This window comes from Arachis hypogaea, chromosome 13 (assembly GCF_003086295.3).
Source record: "Arachis hypogaea cultivar Tifrunner chromosome 13, arahy.Tifrunner.gnm2.J5K5, whole genome shotgun sequence".
Classification (NCBI taxonomy): Eukaryota; Viridiplantae; Streptophyta; class Magnoliopsida; order Fabales; family Fabaceae; genus Arachis; species Arachis hypogaea.
Genome location: NC_092048.1, coordinates 110,436,326 through 110,452,370, shown reverse-complemented (window position 1 = coordinate 110,452,370; position 16,045 = coordinate 110,436,326). Strand labels below are relative to the sequence as shown.

Sequence of the window (16,045 nt, the reverse complement as noted above, 5' to 3'; positions counted from 1 at the left end):
ATCCTGCTTTGTGAGTAGATATTTAAGAGCAGCATGATCTGTGTACACAATCACCTTTGATCCTACTAAGTATGATCTAAACTTGTCAATGGCATAAACCACTGCAAGCAATTCTTTTTCTGTGGTTGTGTAATTTTTCTGGGCATCATTCAAAACACGGCTAGCATAATAAATGACATGCAGAAGCTTGTCATGCCTCTGCCCCAGTACTGCACCAATGGCGTGATCACTGGCATCACACATAAATTCAAATGGTAATGTCCAGTCTGGTGCAGAGATAACTGGTGCTATGACCACTTTAGCTTTCAGAGTTTCAAACGCTTGCATGCACTCTGTGTCAAACACAAATAGCGTGTCAGCAGCTAGCAGGTTGCTTAGAGGTTTTGCAATTTTTGAAAAATCCTTTATAAACCTCCTATAGAATCATGCATGCCCCAGAAAGCTTCTAATTGCCTTAACATTGGCAGGTAGTAGTAATTTTTCAATTACCTCTATTTTAGCTTGATCCACCTCTATTCCCTTGTTTGAAATTTTATGCCCAAGGACAATCCCTTTAATCACCATAAAGTGACATTTTTCCCTGTTTAAAACCAGGTTGGTCTCTTGGCATCTTTTCAAAACCAGTGTCAGGTGATCAAGACAGGAGCTGAATGAGTCTCCATATACTGAGAAGTCATCCATGAAGACTTCCAAAAATTTTTCCACCATATCAGAGAAAATAGAGAGCATGCATCTCTGAAAGGTTGCAGGAGCATTACACAGCCCAAAAGGCATCCTTCTGTAAGCAAATACTCCAGATGGACATGTGAATACTGTTTTCTCTTGATCCTGGAGATCTAGTGCAATTTGGTTGTAGCCTGAATAGCCATCCAAAAAGCAGTAATAATTATGACCTGCTAGTCTTTCTAGCATCTGGTCTATGAATGGTAAGGGAAAATGATCCTTTCTGGTGGCTGTATTGAGCCTTCTGTAATCAATACACATGCGCCACCCTGTAATTGTTCTTGTAGGAACCAGTTCATTTTTTTCATTATGAACCACTGTCATGCCTCCCTTTTTAGGGACAACTTGAACAGGACTCACCTAGGGGCTATCTGAAATAGGATAAATAATCCCAGCCTCCAGTAATTTAGTGACCTCTTTCTGCACCACTTCCTTCATGGTTGGATTTAGACGCCTCTGTGGTTGAACCACTGGCTTAGCATTGTCCTCCAATAAGATCTTGTGCATGCATCTAGCTGGGCTTATGCCCTTAAGGTCACTTATGGACCACCCAAGAGCTGTCTTGTGTGTCCTTAGCACTTGAATTAGTACTTCCTCTTCCTGTGGATTTAAAGCAAAGCTTATGATCACTGGAAAAGTATCACCTTCTCCCAGAAATGCATATTTCAAGGATGGTGGTAATGGTTTGAGCTCGGGTTTAGGAGGTTTTTCCTCTTCCTGAGGAAATTTCAGAGACTCTTTCAATTCCTCTGAATCCTCTAGATCAAGTGGAACATCTTTAAAGATGTTTTCCAGCTCTGATTCGAGACTCTCAGCCATGTTGATCTCTTCTACCAAAGATTCAATAAGATCAACTTTCATTTAAGAAAGGTGATGGATTCATAGGACATTCATAGCTTTAAGACATAAACACTAGACACTAATGATCATGTAATAAAGACACAAACATAGACAAAACATAAAGCATAATTTTCAAAAAACAGAAAAAATAAGAACAAGGAAATTAAAGAACGGGTCCACCTTAGTGATGGCGGCTAGTTCTTCCTCTTGAAGATCTTATGGAGTGCTTGAACTCCTCTATGTCTCTTCCTTGCCTTTGTTGCTCCTCCCTCATGGCTCTTTGGTCTTCTCTAATTTCATGGTGGAGGATGGAATGCTCTTGATGCTCCATCCTTAGTTGTCCCATGTTGGAACTCAATTCTCTTAGGGAGGTGTTGATTTGCTCCCAATAGTTTTGTGGAGGAAAGTACATCCCTTGAGGCATCTCAGGGATTTCATGATGAGGAATTTCCTCATGCTCTTGTTGAGGTCCATGAGTGGGCTCTCTTGTTTGCTCCATCCTTTTCTTAGTGATGGGCTTGTCCTCTTCAATGAGGATATCTTCCTCTATGACAATTCCAGCTGAATTGCATAGGTGACAAATGAGATGAGGGAAGGCTAACCTTGCCAAAGTGGAGGGCTTGTCCGCCACCTTGTAGAGTTCTAGGGATATGATCTCATGAACTTCTACTTCCTCTCCATTCATGATGCTATGGATCATGATAGCCCGGTCTATTGTAACTTCAGACCGGTTGCTAGTAGGAATGATAGAGCGTTGGATGAACTCCAACTATCCCCTAGCCACGGGTTTGAGGTCAAGCCTTCTTAGTTGAACTGGCTTGCCTCTTGAATCTCTCTTCTATTGAGCGCCTTCCACACAAATGTCCATGAGGACTTGGTCCAACCTTTAGTCAAAGTTGACCCTTCTAGTGAAAGGGTGAGGATCTCCTTGCATCATTGGAAAGTTGAATGCTAACCTCACATTTTTCGGACTAAAATCCAAGTATTTCCCCCGAACCATTGTGAGCCAATTCTTTGGGTTTGGGTTCACACTTTGGTCATGGTTCTTAGTGATCCATGCATTAGCATAGAACTCTTGAACTATTAAGATCCTGACTTGTTGAATGGGGTTGGTGAGAATTTCCCAACCTCTTCTTCGAATCTCATGTCGGATCTCCGAATATTCACTCTTTTTGAGCTTGAAGGGGACCTCGGGGATCACCTTTTTCTTGGCTACAACTTCATAGAAGTGGTCTTGATGGACCTTTGAGATGAATCTCTCCACCTCCCATGACTCAAAGGTGGAAGCAATTGTCTTCCCTTTCCTCTTTTTAGAGGTTTCTCCAGCCTTAGGTGCCATTAGTGGTTATGAAAAACAAAAAGCTTTAGCTTTTCCCACACCAAACTTAGAATGGTTGCTCGTCCTCGAGCAAAAAAGAAGAAAGAAAGGAGTAGAAGAAGAAGAAATAGAGGAGATGGAGAGGGTGTGAATTCGGCCAAGGGTGTAGTAGTGTGTATGTTGTGTGAAGATGAAAGTGGTAAGGAGGGGGTATTTATAGGGTAAGGGAGAGAGGGTATTCAGCCATGTGTGGGTCAGTTTGGGAGGGAAATGATTTGAATTTGAATGGTGAGGTAGGTGGGGTTTAATGATGGATGGATGTGAGTGGTGAAGAGAATATAGGGAAGAGGGTAGGATTTGATAGGTGAGGGGTGTTTGGGGAAGAGTGTTATGGAAATGTATGAAGAGGAGAGAAGAAGATGTGGGGTAGGTGGGAATCCTGTGAGGTCCACAGATCCTGAGGTGTCAAGGAATTTGAGTCCCTGCACCATTCTGGCATTTAAACGCCTATTGTGTGCCAAATCTGGTATTTAACGCCAGCTCTGCTATCTTTTCTGGCGTTAAATGCCAGTCTGCTGCCCTTTTCTGGCGTTAAACGCCAGCCAGATGCCCATTTCTGGCGTTTAACGCCAGCCAGATGCCAGACAGCCCTTTCTGGCATTAAACGCCCAGAGTGCTGCCCATTCTGGCGTTTAACGCCCAAAATGCTGCCAAGCTGGGCGTTAAACGCCCATTCTGCTATCCTTACTGGCATTTAAACGCCAGTAAGCCTGTCCTCCAGGGTGTGCTATTTTTAATGCTGTTTTTTATTTTGCTTTAATTTTGCAGTTGTTTTTATGACTTCACATGATCATCAACCTAAAGAAAACATAAAATAATAATAGAAAATAAATATAATTAATTAACATTAGGTTTCCTCCCAACAAGCACTTCTTTAATGTCAATAGCTTGACAGTGAAACTCTTAGGGAGATTCACAGAGACTCAAAGCTTGATGTTGGCCTCCCAACACCAAACTTAGAAGTTGAGTGTGGGAGCTCTATTTGACTCTGTGTTAAGAGAAGCTTTTCATGCTTCTTCTCCATGGTTACAGAAGAAGATCCTTGAGCCTTAAACACAAGGTAATCCTTATTCAATTGAAGGAATAACTCTCCTCTGTCCACGTCAATCACAGCTTTTGCTGTGGCTAGGAAGGATCTTCCAAGGATGATAGATTTATCTTCATCCTTCCCAGTGTCTAGGATTATGAAATCAGCAGGGATGTACAGGCCTTCAACCTTTACCAAGACATCCTCTACAAGTTCATAAGCCTGTTTCCTTGAATTGTCTGCCATCTCTAGTGAGATTCTTGTAGCTTGCACCTCAAAGATCCCTAGTTTCTCCATTACAGAGAGGGGCATGAGGTTTATCCCTGACCCCAGGTCACACAGAGCCTTCTCAAAGGTCATGGTGCCTATGGTACAAGGTATTAAAAACTTTCCAGGATCCTGTTTCTTCTGAGGTAGTTTCAGTTGAACCAGATCATTTAGTTTATTGATGAGCAATGGGGGTTCATCCTCCCAAGTCTCATTACCAAATAACTTGGCATTCAGCTTCATGATTGCTCCTAGATACTGAGCAACTTGCTCTTCAACAATATCTTCATTCTCTTCAGAGGAAGAATACTCATTAGAGCTCATGAATGGTAACAGTAAGTTCAGTGGAATCTCTATGGTCTCTATATGAGCCTCAGATTTCTTGGGTTCCTCAATAGAGAACTCCTTAGTGGCCAGTGGACGTCCATTGAGGTCTTCCTCAGTGGAAATCACTGCCTTTCCCTCCTCTACAGGTTTGGTCATGTTGGTTATATTTATGGCCTTGCACTCTCTTTTTGGATTCTCTTCTGTATTACTTGGGAGAGTACTAGGAGGGAGTTCAGTAACTCTTTTACTCAGCTGACCCACTTGTGCCTCCAAATTTCTAATGGAGGACTTTGCTTCAGTCATAAAACTGAGAGTGGTCTTAGATAGATCAGAGACTATAGTTGCTAAGTCAGAGTAGCTCTGCTTAGAATTCTCTATCTGTTGCTGAGAAGATGATGGAAAAGGTTTGCTATTGCCAAACCTATTTCTCCCACCATTATTGTTACTGAAGCCTTGATTAGGCTTCTGTTGATCCTTCCATGAGAAATTTGGATGATTCCTCCATGAAGGAATATAGGTGTTTCCATAGGATTCTCCCATGTAATTCACCTCTTCCATTGCAGGATTCTCAGGGTCATAGCCTTCTTTTTCAGAGGAAGCTTCCTTAGTACTGCCTGTTGCAGCTTGCATTCTAGACAGACTCTGAGAAATCATATTGACTTGCTGAGTCAATATTTTGTTTTGAGCCAATATTACATTCAAAGTATCAATCTCAAGAACTCCTTTCTTCTGAGTTGTCCCATTATTCACAGGATTCCTTTCAGAAGTGTACATGAACTGGTTATTTGCAACCATTTCAATGAGTTCCTGGGCTTCTGCAGGCGTCTTCTTCAGATGAAGAGATCCTCCAGTAGAGTGGTCCAATGACATCTTGGACAATTCAGACAGACCATTATAGAATATACGTATGATACTCCATTCTGAAAACATGTCAGAAGGACACCTTCTGATCAATTGCTTGTATCTTTCCCAAGCTTCATAGAGGGATTCACCTTCCTTCTGTTTGAAGGTTTGAACTTCCACACTAAGCTTGCTCAACTTCTGAGGTGGAAAGAATTTAGCCAAGAAAGCATTGACCAACTTTTCCCAAGAGTTCGGGCTATCTTTAGGTTGTGAGTCTAACCATGTCCTAGCTCTGTCTCTTACAGCAAAGGGAAAAAGCATAAGTCTGTAGACCTCAGGATTAACCCCATTGGTCTTAACAGTGTCACAGATTTGTAAGAATTCAGCTAAGAACTGATAAGGATCTTCCAATGGAAGTCCATGAAACTTGCAATTCTGCTGTATCAGAGAAACTAATTGAGGCTTAAGCTCAAAGTTGTTTGCTCCAATTACAAGAATTGAGATGCTCCTTCCACAGAAGTCAGAAGAGGGTGCAATAAAGTCACCAAGCATCTTCCTTGCATCTCCACCATTGTTGTTGGGTTCGGTCATCTCTTCTTCCTTTTCAAAAAATTATGTCAGGTCCTCTCCAGAGTGTTGTGCTTTAGCTTCTCTTAGCTTCCTTTTTAGAGTCCTTTCAGGTTCCGGATCAGCTTCAACAAGAATGTTCTTATCCTTGCTCCTGCTCATATGAAAAAGAAGAGAACAGAAAAGAATAGGAATCCTCTATGTCACAGTATAGAGATTCCTTTATGTGAGTAGAAGAATAAGAGTAGAATGAAGAAGAGAGAAGATGAAAAATTCGAACACAGAGAGGGAGAGAGGGTTCGAATTATAAGAAGAAGAAAAGTGTTAGTAAATAAATAAATAAATAAATAAATAAATAAATAGAAAGAGATGAGAGAGAGAGAGAGAGAATTCGAATTTTAAATTAAAATAAAAGAAAAATATTTTAGTTTTTATTTTAATTATTGGTTAGTATTCGCAATTTAAAAAGAGAAATAAAATGAAATTAATTGAAATTTAAATAAATTGATTACTTAAAAAGATTTTTGAAAATGTTGTTAGTTAGTTTTCAAAATTAATGAGAGAGAAAAGTAGTTAGGTGATTTTGAAAAAGATAAGAAATAGTAAACTTTTAAAATCAAACAAAAAAGTCAAGTGATTAATTGAAAAAAATTTTTAAACTCAATTTTGAAAAGGTAAGAAGTTAGAAAGGGATTTTGAAATTAAATTTTTGAAAAAGATATGATTGAAATTTATTTTGAAAAGGGTTTGAAAAGGAAATTAAAAAGATTTTATTTTTGAAAATTAAAGTTGATTACTTGACTAACAAGAAACTAAAAGATATGATTCTAGAATTTAAAGATTGATCCTTTCTTAATAGGCAAGTAACAACTTGAAATTTTTGAATCAAAATATTAATTGTTAGCATTAATTTCGAAAATATGAACTAAAATGAAGAAAAAGATTTTGAAAATTGATTTTGAAAATTGATTTTGAAAATTTTTCAAAAATAATAAAAAATGAAAAAGATTTTATTTTTGAAAAAGATTTAAAAAAGATAGAATTTTTAATTTGAAATTTTGACTTGAATAACAAGAAACAACTAAATTTTAAAACTTTTGACTAAATCAATTCAAAATTTCGAAATTTATGAGTAAAATGAGGGAAAGATATTATTTTTTATTTTTGAATTTTTAATGAGGAAAGAGAAAAAAACAAAAATGAAACAAAACATAAAAATTTAAGATTAAAACAAAAATTGCATACAAGAACACTTTGAATGTCAGGATGAACACCAAGAATACTTTGAAGATCATGATGAACATCAAGAACATATTTTTGAAAATTTTTAAGAAAAGAAAAACATGCAAGACACCAAACTTAAAAATTTTTAAACTTTAGACACTAATAATTCTAAAATGCATATGAAAAACAAGAAAAGACACAAAACAAGAAAATTTAAAGATCAAATAAAGAAAATCATCAAGAACAATTTGAAGATTAATGAAGAACACAATGCATGTATTTTTCAAAAATTAAAGCAAAATTAAAAAGATGTAATTGACACCAAACTTAAAATTTGACACTAGACTTAAACAAGAAACACAAAATTTTTTTGTTTTTATGATTTTATTAATTTTTTTTGTAATTTTTTGAAAATTAATTTGGAAAAAGAAAATAAAGAAATTCAAAATTTTTAATAAGAATTTCAGGAATCATGCAATGTTAGTCTAAAGCTTCGGTCCAAAAATTTAGACATGGCTAAATAGCCAGCCAAGCTTTATGTGAAAGCTTCAGTCCAAAAGGTTAGACATGGCCAATGGCCAGCCAAGCTTCAGCAGAGCATTACGTACAACAGCCAAATTGATGGGAATCAAAAGGCTCCTGCAATGATAAGTGGAAGTCTCGGTCCAAAAAAAAAATTAGACATGGCTTGACAGCCAGCCAGACTTCAACAGATCATGATGAAACTCTAGACTTCATTCTTAAAAATTCTGAAGAACAAAATAAAATTTTTGTATATATATATATTTTTGAATTTTTTGAAAATAAAAAGCTTAAAAATAAAATAAAATTACCTAATTTGAGCAACAAGATGAACCGTCAGTTGTCCAAACTCGAACAATCCCCGGCAATGGCGCCAAAAACTTGGTACGCGAAATTGTAATTGTTCGTTCCATGGCTACAGCGCCAAAAACTTGGTGTGGGAAAACGTGATCTCAAGACTTCTTACACAAACCCGCGTAACTAACCAGCAAGTGCACTGGGTCGTCCAAGTAATAAACCTTACGTGAGTAAGGGTCGATCCCACGGAGATTGTCGGCTTGAAGCAAGCTATGGTCATCCTTGTAAATCTCAGTCAGGAGGATTCAATTGGTTATAAGGTTTTGATAATTAAAATATAAATAAAACAGAAAATAAGATAAAGATACTTATGTAATTCATTGGTGGGAATTTCAGATAAGCGTCTAGAGATGCTTTGTTGCTTCTGAACTTCTGCTTTCCTACTGCCTTCTTCCAACCATGCGTTACCTCCTTCCATGGCAAGCTGTAAGATCCTCTCGGATGAAAACAAATCCATATGTGCTGTCACCGCACGGCTAATCATCTGTCGGTTCCCGCTAGCGTCAGAATAGGACCATTGTCCTTTTGCACACTGTCACTACGCCCAACATTCGCAAGTTTGAAGCTCGTCACAGTCATCCCTTTCCAGATCCTACTCAGAATACCACAGACAAGGTTTAGACTTTTTGGATCTCAGGAATGCTGCTAATGGTTCTAGCCTATACCAGGAAGATACTAATCTCACGAACTCGGTCCGTGTATTAGATATCCAAGAGAGTATACTCCAGCTGTCATCCAATGACTACGTTGAACATCATGTAGATCGCTTTGTGGTTGTCAGGCACGCGATCTTGGCTAAGCAAGTAACGAAGATTGGGTGATTGTCACGGGTCACCCCTTCATTCTGACTTAACTGAATTAAGAACAAGAGTATATCTTGGAGAAGAAGTAGGCGTGAATTGAAGAAAAAATAGTAGTAATTGTATTAATTCATGAAGAACAGCAAAGCTCCACACCTTAATCTATGGGGTGTAGAAACTCCACCGTAGAAAATACATAAGTGAAAAAGGTCTAGGCATGGCCGTGAGGCCAGCCTCCAATGTCTCAGGACTAAAGGTTCTAAAGATCAAAGTGATCAGAAGATATTCAAAAGATCAAAAAGACTTAAAATAAATCTCTAAAAATAGTTTTTATACTAAACTAGTAGCCTAGGGTTACAGAAAATGAGTAACTAAGTACAGATAGTGCAGAAATCCACTTCTAGAGCCCACTTGGTGTGTGCTTGGGCTGAGCATTGAAGCTTTTTTGTGCATAGGCTGTTTCTGGAGTTAAACGCCAGCTTTGGTGTCAGTTTGGGTGTTTAACTCCAATTCTAGTGCCAGTTTGGGTGTTTTACGCCAAGATGTCTTAGGCTGTCTTTGAATGCCAGTTTGGGCCATCAAATCTCAGGCAAAGTATGAACTATTATATATTGTTGGAAAGCCTAGGATGTCTACTTTCCAACGCAATTGAGAGCGCACCAATTAGGTCTCTGTAACTCCAAAAAATCTACTTCGAGTGCAGGGAGGTCAGAATCCAACAGCATCTACAGTCCTTTTTCAGCCTCTGAATCAGATTTTTGCTCAGGTCCTCAATTTCAGCCAGAAAATATCTAAAATCACAGAAAAATACACAAACTCATAGTAAAGTCCAGAAATGTAATTTTTGAATAAAAACTAATAAAAATATAATAAAAAGTAATTAAAACATACTAAAAACTATGTAAAAATAATGCCAAAAAGGGTATAAATTATCCGCTCATCAGAGACCTAATTGAAAAGAAAAAAATTATAGGGACTTAATTAAAAATTCTATGAAACTATAGTGACTGACAGAATAATTAAATCTTGTTACCACACCATTGTTAAATACGGCTTATTTCTGTGTACTCATATGTACTCTTAGGTAGCGTTTGTTTTGAGGTACTGGAATAGAGACTTGGAGACTGAGACTCAGTGTCATGTTTGTTGGTTCAGAGAGACTGGTACTAAAGTTTCTGTCTCTGTCTCCAAAATTTCAGTATTTCATTACCTCCAAAAAATGGAGACACAGGGGCCTGAAATTCTTAGAGACGAAAAATGAAACTTTAATAACATTTTATATCTAAAATACCCTCATTTTAATTAATTAATTCTAATTTTACCCTTTGTGCAAATTAAATTAGAGTTTCATTCTTGTTTCAATTTTTGTCTCCCACTTTGTACCAAACAGAATACTAAGATTTATTTCAGTCTCTTTCTCTTAGTTTCTGATTCTCAGTCTTAGTCTTTTAGTCTCTGTCTCTCCACCAATCACTACCTTAGAGATGATGATAATGGCTTAGAAATTTGAGTTTCGTTCTCAACCAATTATTTATAGAGAATTCGAAGTGAAGATTGCCAGAAGTGCAGCGATCCTTATAAAATTAATAAGGTTTGCTGGGGGTGTGAGGTGAACTCATCGTAAACAAAAAAATGCATTCCAAAAATTAAAGTCCGTTTAATATTTTGGAAAAAATAATAATTTTTTTAATTTATAGTAAAAAGATATCCAATAAATATATCTTTGGGACTAGTATGAAAATGACAAACAAATTTAAAACTACTAATATTGATACCTCTATATTAAATAAAGGCCTTCTTCTTAGAAAGGCCTTGTGTCTTTAGTAATTGTCGTGCTATTTTAAGTTTGAGATCCGAATTTGTAAGCCCTTGATTGTTTATTAAAAGATTTGGTATGCCTCAATATAAATATAGAGAAAATAATTTAACTAAATATTCAAAAATTACACTTTTATTGAAATGGGGAGAAATTCAGTAAATCATTCAGCACTCAACAATCTTATAGCTACTAATGTATTTTTAAAAAAATGAATTTGCTATGGTCCAACAATCACAGCTCATAACTAAATCAAATTTTCTTAAAGGCATATCTTTTTCTTTTGGGATGGTCTTTAAATGCACATTTCTTAAGCAAGAGAAAACATAAAAACATAAATATTTAGTTGAATTCCACTAAAAAGACAATGAGAAATTTTGATAATGAGTTTAAAATTTGGTCTAATACAAAGAAAAAATTCAAACAATTATTTCAAAAATTAACCATCCCAACCCTAATTTTTCATTAGAATTTACTTAAATACTCTCTTTCCTTCTCCAACCGTCTGCTACCCTATCCTCATCAATCATCCCACCTCTTCAGTGTTAGAAGTTCTCTCATCGGCCATCAAACAACCATCTACGTAGTTATTAAATTAATCATCCAACTACCTAGTGAAATGACCATCTTGCATTTTTAATTGTATATACTTAAACTGAATCAAACAAAATAACCATTTAATAAAGAATTAAAATAACCATCTATATACATAGTAAATTGAACATCCAACATCTAAATTTGTCAATCTTCAACCCACTCGAAACTAAAATATTGACATGAATATGCTTGCTGATTGTGATATGTTCCCTACAATACTTCTATGGAAGACTTTGACTTTTGATCTTCCTTCCCTGCAGGGAAAGGCTTACGTCACTCAGATGGGAAGGTGTAGGGCTTGTTTGGTTTGAGAAAAAATAGTTCTTAATAGCAAGCATAGAAGGTTGTTGGCGGCGAAGCAAGCAAATGTCTCATTTTGTTCATTGGCACGACACCAACTTCATTGTCGTTCAGATAACTGTTATCATGAAGATGACAAATGCCAAGTCGGAGAGGAGAACCCACACGGATACCAGGGGGCTCTTGTTGCCGCCACTGCCATCGGCCTTTTCGGCGAATGCTATGGTGAAGGCGAGGAGGATCAGGCCGTGACGTTGTTGAAGGCGGCGGCGGCCATGGCGGTCTTGAGCTGTCCGACAAATGCAAGTACACGAAGGGGTGTCTTCGTCGAACATTTTCGGACAGCTGGGTGGCATCGGGTTGCGTTCTAGGCAGCAGACAATGGTGACCTTTGCGGCGTCAGTTTGGAAAGAGTGGAAGAGACTACTGGAGAGGAAGAAACTGCAGCACGTTCTTCGAACGCGCAAAATAGAAGAATACGTAACTTCCCATAAACAAATCCTTATGTTTTTAAAATTTAAAATATGAAATTATTAGGAATTAATTAAATTAATTATTAACTTATTATAATTTCAATTTTATCCTTATTGTACACATTGTATACTAAATCCATTGTTTTCCTATACTTTCTCTATTTGAATACTTTCTCTATTTAGTATTATATATGTATCACGAATACTTGTTTCAGTGTCTAACACTAATTGAGCAAGACAAACTAGAACCAAATATGTCTAAAATGAGAACAATAACTATGTGCTTATTGGATGTGTCACGTCTATATAGACCATTAGATTTTATTAAATAAAAATCAAAGGTTAATATAAAAGAAGAGCATTGATGGACTCTAATAAATAAATAATATCCTAGTACATAAATAAATATATTAAATGACAATACTTTAGTACACAATATTTTAAATGGCAACAGAATCTTTTATTCTTAAATAATTAAATATAAAATATATAAATACAAAATATATGAGTATTTTTTATTCATTAAGATTAATTATTAGCAATAAATTTTTATAATATTAAAAAATTATATTAAAATAATATTTTAAACTGTAATATAAAATATAAAATAATTAAAATTTTATTTTATATTGACAAATAATTAGATTATTATATTTAAAATTTATTAACTAACTATTTTGTTAAAGATATTATTATATAATATAATTTTTCATCAAAATATTTTAAAAATATGATTTATTTAAAATATTATATATTAGTTTTTTTTTAATCTTTTTAAAAATAGAATAAATAATATAATTCTAAATACATGCCTATCACATTATATATTTACTTATATTAGTAAGATCTAAACTAATTACGTAATTAAAAATATAAAACATATAAATACAAAAATATAAATAGTTTTTATTCATTAAAATTAATTATTATGCAAAAAATTTTCTATAATATTAAAAAATTATATTAAAATAATATTTTAAATTATAACAAAAAATATAAAATAATTAAATTTTATTTTATATTACTTGATAAATATTTAGATTATTATATTCAATACTTATGAACTAACTATTTTTGTTAAAAATATCATTATATAATATAATTTTATATCAAATATTTGTCAAAATATAGTTTATTTAAAATATTATATATAATACATAAAAATATTATTTTTTTAACTTTTTTTTAGAAAAATTGAATAAATAATATGTATTAACTACGTAAATGTATTATATGTGTGTATGTAATAGTAACTGATATAGGATTATTATATATTTTTTTATTCTTTAGATTTTCTAATATATATGCTATCACATGGTTCTCTCCTCTAGTCTTTTTTATTCATATTTATTTTATGGTAATATTAAGTAGATAATAATTTAAAATTATTTTTTAAATTTAACATTTGTAGTTTTATATATATAATATTTATAATTATATTTTTATAATAAGATCATTTTTTTATCTTTCTAGTTAAATTTTTTATTCTCTAACTGAACCAAACTATATATATACAAATGTCTTTCACAAAATATTTTTTATCATATATAATTTATTAAAAATATATTTTGTTAAATCTAAGAGTAAAATATATAATTTTTTAGTTTTAATGTAACAAATTTAATATGTTATCTAATTTTAATATTATTATAATTATTTAATATATAAAAAAATTAATATATATATATATATATAATCACATATTTCATTATAAAAAAGTGGAAGTTTTTCGTTCCAAAAAATATAAAATAGATAAATATAAAAAATATAAGTTTTTTTTTATTTATTGGGATTAATTATTATATAAGAAAATTATTATAATATTAAAAAATTATATTAAAATGATATTTTTAAACTACAATATAAAAATATAAAATAATTAAAGTTTATTTTATATTACTTGATAAATAATTATATTATTATATTTAAACTTTATTAATTAATTATTTCGTTAAATATATTATTATATAATATACTTTTTTATCAAAATATTTGTAAAAATAAAATTTATTTAAAAAATTATATATAATACATAAAAATATTAACTTTTTTTGTTTTTCAAATTTTTTTGAAAAAACTAAATAAATAATATAATTTATTTTTTCCAATTCTTTTAGACAAATCCATATATATAGGTATAATTGTATATAATAACTGATCTGTATTTTAATTTAGATAGTATATAGTATATATATTATTTTGGGAAAGCTATAAAAGAAAATAATGTATTTTTTTATTATATTTTTGCAATAGCTTGACTTTGTATACAATTTTAATATTTTTAATTGCGTAAGTTTGATTAGTTTAAGTCTTATTTTAAATAAATTATATTTTTAAAATATTTTGATAAAAAATTATATTATATAATAATATCTTTAACAAAAGTAGTTAGTTAATAAATTTTGAATATAATAATCTAATTATTTGTCAAGTAATATAAAATAAAATTTTAATTATTTTATACTTTTATGTTATAATTTAAAATATTATTTTAATATAAATTTTTAATATTATAAAAAAATTTGCATAATAATTAATTTTAATGAATAAAAGATACTCATATATTTTGTATTTATATATTTTATATTTAATTATTTAAGAATAAAGAATTTTATTGTCATTTAAAGTATTGTGTATTAAAGTAATACCGTTTACAACATTTGTTTATGTATTAGGATATTTTGTATTTATTAGAGTCCATTAATATTATTTTTTTATATTAGTCTTTAATTTTTATCTAATAAAATCTAATTATCTATAAAAAAAATGTGACTACTTCAATAAACACATAATTAATGTGTTCATTTTAGACATGAATATTTAGTACTATAAGTGTTTCACAAATACTTATTTTAGTGTCTAAAACTAATTGAGCAATACAAACTGAACCAATAAATCATAAAAATGTATATATAATTAATCATACACAAATGAAATAAATTAAATTGATTAGCTGAACCAATATTGACTATTTCTAATCAACCATTAAAAAACAATCATCATGATCATCATCATCCTCATAATAACAATGATGCAAAACTTAGAAAAAAAAAAAAAAAAAAAAACAATGGATCCATTATTCAATAGCTCGTAACTAACTTGAGAAAGATTAATATAAAAAACATGAGTTTCTTTCTCTGTAGCAGCTGCTACCATCTTGGCTTTATTTAGTAATTCATCATGTCTGCCTTTAAACTCACATGCTACTTTGTTAATTAGCAAATCCATCCCCATTTAATCTATTTTCAATGTTTGAAGGTGTTCTCTTTCTGCTTCTATTATAACCAACATAAATTCTATCCAAAACATGTGCTACCAATTAAGAAATAAAATATCGTAATTCAACATCTTTTATTTATCATGTCAATATATTTTTACTTTAAAGGTCCGCCATTAAAAATTCAATGCAACATAAATATAATGAGAATAAATAGAATAAAATAAAAATATAATACAAAAATATTATATATACATTAAAATTAGTCACTAATATAAAATACACATTAAAATATAAAATATACATTAAAAATAAATTAAACTATATTTATATTTATACACAAATATTTAGTAATTAATTTTGGTATACAAATAATATTTTTTATTATCATAATATAAAAAAGATGATTTTTATGTTTCCACTCTAAAATCAAGAGAAAAAAAAATCAAATTTAATAAGATATTAAAATAAGAATAAAAGAACTAAGAAAATTTTGAAACAGGATTGTCAAACGGAATAGAGCAATTGGAGCCTCAAGAGGACTCGAGAAGTCTGGTGGAGTTTGTGTGTATAAGGCAAGGAAAAATGGATTGCCATTCTGAAATAAGGGTCATCATTCTGATGCTGACTATATAATTGTGGCATGAGGCTTATCATCAATTGAGTCAAGTGTTTGTCAGACTAATGACAGAAATCTCATCTATGGCAAACATGCACGTAGACATTTGTTAGGATTTTTTAGGTTTCTTTTCTATGTGGAGAAAAAA

At 32.3% G+C, this 16,045-nt stretch overlaps 1 non-coding gene across 1 annotated transcript; it reads left to right on the top strand.

Moving 5' to 3' along the window:
• The first annotated feature begins 5,490 nt into the window (after positions 1–5,490).
• Positions 5,491–5,594, top strand: LOC112739567 (small nucleolar RNA R71). Its single transcript, XR_003170499.1, has one exon. It is a non-coding gene; the product is annotated as a small nucleolar RNA R71 (small nucleolar RNA).
• The last annotated feature ends 10,451 nt before the right edge of the window (positions 5,595–16,045 follow it).